The following is a 5,050-nucleotide window of genomic DNA, read 5'->3' on the forward strand; positions in this document are numbered from 1 at the left end:
TGTGTGTGTGTGTGTGTGTGTGTGTGTGTGTGTGTGTGTGTGTGTGTGTGTGTGTGTGCGTGTGCGTGTGCGTGTGCGTGTGCGTATGAGTGTGTCTGTCTGTCTGCTCGATATTTTTGCAACCGTTAGAGGTAGAAACTTCAAACTTGGCCCAGAGGTGGACCTTAAGGGGCGGTGGAACCCTATTGATTTTGAGTGCCTTTCACCCAAAGTCAAGGGTCACAGGTTCATATTTGATGAATGGATAGATAGATAGATAGATAGATAGATAGACAAATAGATAAATTGTTAGATAGATATGCGCTGAGTGCGAGCGTGCAGGTGGGGGAGGACTTGATTCCACAGCCAGCGCGTGTGCCCTGGCGAATCCACTGCAAGGTTACGTGACAGACTACTGTATCCCTTAGCCTGTCGTTGCGTGTTTGTAAGTCTACAGCCAGTGCACCTAGCGGAAGTGAACTGAATTGTGCATGTTTTCCAGGGATATTTTCCATTAGATTTTCTAAATATGTTTTTTTTAAACATTTAACCCAATAAATAACAAAAAGCAAAGTGTTAAAATCGAACCTGATGCGTAGGAATGAGGCACGAAAAATTTCAAACGGATTCGTGCACACGCCTAGAAGTTATGCAGGAACAAACAGAACGACACTACTCAAATTATTATATAGATAATACGTTTAAATATCACGTATATATTACACATATCTTCGTATGTACTACGCATACACGAGTATACTAACTAACTAACTAACTAACTAACGAACTAACAAAAATTCTCAATGCCAAAATGGGTTATATGTAGTCATTGAGTCTTCTTTTAATTTGCCCCAGCAGAATGACTTGTCAGAATATAACACGTTACTACTATTATTATTATTATTATTATTATTATTATTATTATTATTATTATTATTATTATTATTAAGACATATTAACGGCGGCTACGAACGTCTCAGGTTCAACGGTAAATGTCTCTACGTAAAAATGTCGCGGCTGCACTAGTTGGAGAGGCAGCCTCACATACAACCAGTGCGATTTTTCTAGCTGATTATTTTGCCAACTCGTATTTTCTCGTCTGTAATTGCGAATAAACGGGGTTATGTTTTTTATGGCACTGATGTACAAACGGAACTCGTTTCACGCGTGTTATGTAGACATAAACAGCACGCTCAATTAACACGAATTATTAATTGCTCAATTAATTGCATTCTCGTACGAAAGCAACGATGAGCTTAGAATAGCGTTAGAGATGATCGTTTTCTCGTTGGGTCGATGTGTTGTTCACACGTCGGCTGAATTTAAATTCATGATGACTTGGCCTGCCTGTGCGATGTATGATAACGCCACATCTAGCCGATATAATACAATGTTTGCATAGATGACGCATTAAGGTGTGATATCCGATCTATAATATTTCATTTGCTCGCAGCATCACGCCCTGCGTTCCACGCTATGCCTATATTAATGTACAGGATGATGACGCTCGTGCGTCTGTCACCGTTGACTGCCAAGAGAATATTCTTCAGCCGTTCTTATACGTTCAATGATGAATAGTCTCACATAGTCTCCGGTCGACGATTTTACCGCCCGCACCTCTTTCCGACGTCGCCTCTGCGACGGGATGAGACGCTAGCGAATTTTTTATCGCATGCACCTAGTGCTGGCGACATGCTCTCTAGGAAAATTGCAGAAATTCAGCGAAATAATGCTTCCGTCGGCAACTCTAGGGCATCCAGTAACCTCCGTTTATGCGTTTGGCTATATGAATACACACATTTCGAATAATTTCTCAGTTTCACAAAAGATTTCTCAAATAAAATTTTACATGTAGGCCTATGTTTATAATTAGGAGAGCGCCATAGGCTGCAGGGTGCAAAACTCTTTCTTCATCCCTTCCCGTTTTCACACTGCCTTTCCTGCCCCTCGCATAGACTCCTTCGTCTACCGCCCTCAGCTATCTTCCCTGACGTCTGTCCTCAGTCTCCCACCCCTCTCTCACGCAGCAAGCTATATTATGCAGTTTAATTTGCTTCAGTCCGTTCTGAGCCCCTGAAACGGTGCTCGCGCATGCGCTCATATCTCCCGAGAAGAATAATATTTTGCAAAAATTATGCATTTAAAATGAAGAGCAGGTATCCGAGCATAGATTCACATACGATCCGTAGACCTCATTTGAGAAATATGACGAATACCTTGCATGTAAGGTGTCCGCTGCAAATGCCAATCAGTACACAATCTGGCTACATTAGTGTGTTAGCGCATGAGCAATATTTCACCACAGGAGTTATATTTTCTGATGAATATGCATGTAATATTGTTACGGGGTATCTCAGCATAGATTTCTGAAATAAATTTTTATATGTAGACCTGCTTTTATAATTAGGAGAGCGCCCTAGCATGTAGGGTACAAACACCTACTTTATGACGGCACTGCACGACTAACACGGTGCGCGCGCATGCACAATATCTCCCGATATAAATCGTATTTTGCAAAGATTATGCATTTAAAATAAAGAGGTGTTATCCTAGCATAGATTCATATGATAACATTCTTTCTGTAGACATTATTTAAGAAATAGGAGGAAGACCTTTCATGTAAGGTCACCGCAGCGTGTACCAGCCAGTACACAATCTGGCTACGTTAGTGTGTTAGCGCATGCGCAAGAGCTCACCAGAGGAGTTATATTTTGTAATGAATATGCATTTAAAATGGTTAGAGGATATCTCAGCATAGATTTCCCTAATAAACTTTTATCAGTAGACCTGTGTTTATAATTAGGAGAGCGCCCTAGCATGTAGGGTACGAAACATCTATTTTATGCCCTCGCGTCCTTCCCCTTGCCTCCCCTGCCCTCCCATTTCCTCAACTCTATAGATAATTTGCCTTCCTGCAGACTTTATTTTTTCCATGCCCAACAAGGGTCAGGCAGCAGGTTACAAGATCTCACCAAAAGTATCTCAAGTAAAGAAGCCCATGTTTTCCCCCGTGTACGCTGTATAGAATGTGCCGCAAGACACAGTATACTGGCTCTTATCACCTGCTGCCATCTGGTGACAACCTAAAGCAAAGATCTGTGTGCAATAGTCTCCTAGAGTCAGTTATTGATAAATTTACCAACGTAAAAAATGGTAAATCCTGATTGCCTGCCAAACAGCTGATGAGAATTTGGTAAACAGCTTTCTATGAGCAAAATTCTGTTTGTCCTATGATTTTATACTATTTCCACCAGAATATCGCAATTCTTTAATGGAGGCCTATTTATTATAATTAGCACAATTATACTGCCGGCAAAACTTATCAAATTATAATGATGATTGATTAATTAGTACACACTGGCAATATACCGCGATGGAATTTACGGCTGTCAAATTAATATATGTGGTTAGCTCAAGGGTGACAGATAGCGCATGAGGCATGATACACAGAAACCTTAGCTGTTTGTGGATTCATAATAAACTGTTACTAATACTTTTATTTACACACTTACACACTGGGTCTACCTGAATGCATGTATGAGTGCGTACGTGCATACGTACGTGCATGCATACACACAAACCCCTTGTGACAATATGCGCCAAGCCACTCACGAGTGCCCCGCCCCGACTACAAAGGCTTCTCGTAAAGATCCAAGGGTACAACTTCAACATTGAACACCGCCCAGGTACAGAGATGATCATTTCTGATACGCTCAGCAGATTGCCTAATCCACTGCGCACAGAAGATGTCCCACTGGATGTCTATGTAGAAGGGGTACTACTGGATGTAGTTAAGGACACGTTGGGCATTGATTTGCTCCACTTTGGGATCCTTAAGCAACAAGCTCTACAGAAAGAGACCACCCAAGATCCTGTGCTGCAGAAAGTGAAAGAATTCACTCACACTGGTTGGCCCGCAACTATTTAGGAGCTGCCAAACGAATTACGCCCTTACTCGCCGTTTCGTGATGAACTAGGCATGTCAAATGGGGATATCTTCAAGGGCAGACAAGTGATTGTGCCTTAATCCATGAGGACGGACATTCTGCAGCAACTGCATAGCGGGCATCCAGGCATCGAGAAGATGAGGCTTCTGGCACGCCAGTCGGTTTACTGGCCAAACATCAATCGTAACATTGATGAGCTTGTCAGGAAATGCAAACAGTGCCAAGAGCATATGCCTCAGCAGAGAAGGGAACCACTTCTGCCTCATGAAATCCCCATTACGCCATGGACCAAAATTGGTATGGCTCTGTTTGAGTTGGACAGGGTACAATACCTTATATTGGTGGATTACCATTCAAAATTCCCAGTTGTCCACCGATTGGCTTCGACGACCAGCGCAGGTGTGGCTAATAAACATGCAATAACTGGAATATTCAGCCTTCTGGACCCGGTTCCACAGTCGTGGATTAACTTTAAAACTGAGTTAAGGTTAACTCTGAGTTAAATTTACTAACTCTGAGTTAGTAAACTCCGAGTTAAATTTGGGTTTCATAAACATGGTTTAAATCCTGAGTTACGTAACTCAGAGTTAAATATTTAAACTCAGAGTTAGTATCCCATAATTTCCAATAATAATAACAATAGAACAAACGCCAGCAGCAGACGAACAAGCTAAACGCAGCAATGGTAGGAATGAAGAAGCGATCACCACATTTTTCTAGTGCAGAAAATGCACTGCTAGTGGAACTTTATGAGTTTAACAAGAGCGGGCTGACATCGAAGCTAACAAACAATATTACGAACAAGTGCAAAAACAGTATATGGACAGATTATTATTATTTTTATTGAGTTATCTTATATACCCGGCAGCCGGGTAAATAATAAACATAGAAGTTTATCTACGGGAGCCCGCAGCGATAAATAAATGATGAACGCTTTTTTTTAGCCAACACGGGGATCGAACCCGCGACGTTCATGATATTAGCACGACGCTCTAACAGTTGCAGCTACCGAGGAATTTGTTACAATTAACCGTATTATAACTGAACGAATGTTGGGATGGGAATAAATCAGTGTTGGTACGCCATCTATAGGCCCACGTCGGTCAGCGAACAACAAACGTAAA

The sequence above is a fragment of the Priapulus caudatus genome, unplaced genomic scaffold, assembly GCF_000485595.1.
Source record: "Priapulus caudatus unplaced genomic scaffold, Priapulus_caudatus-5.0.1 Scaffold724, whole genome shotgun sequence".
Taxonomy (NCBI): Eukaryota; Metazoa; Priapulida; class Priapulimorpha; order Priapulimorphida; family Priapulidae; genus Priapulus; species Priapulus caudatus.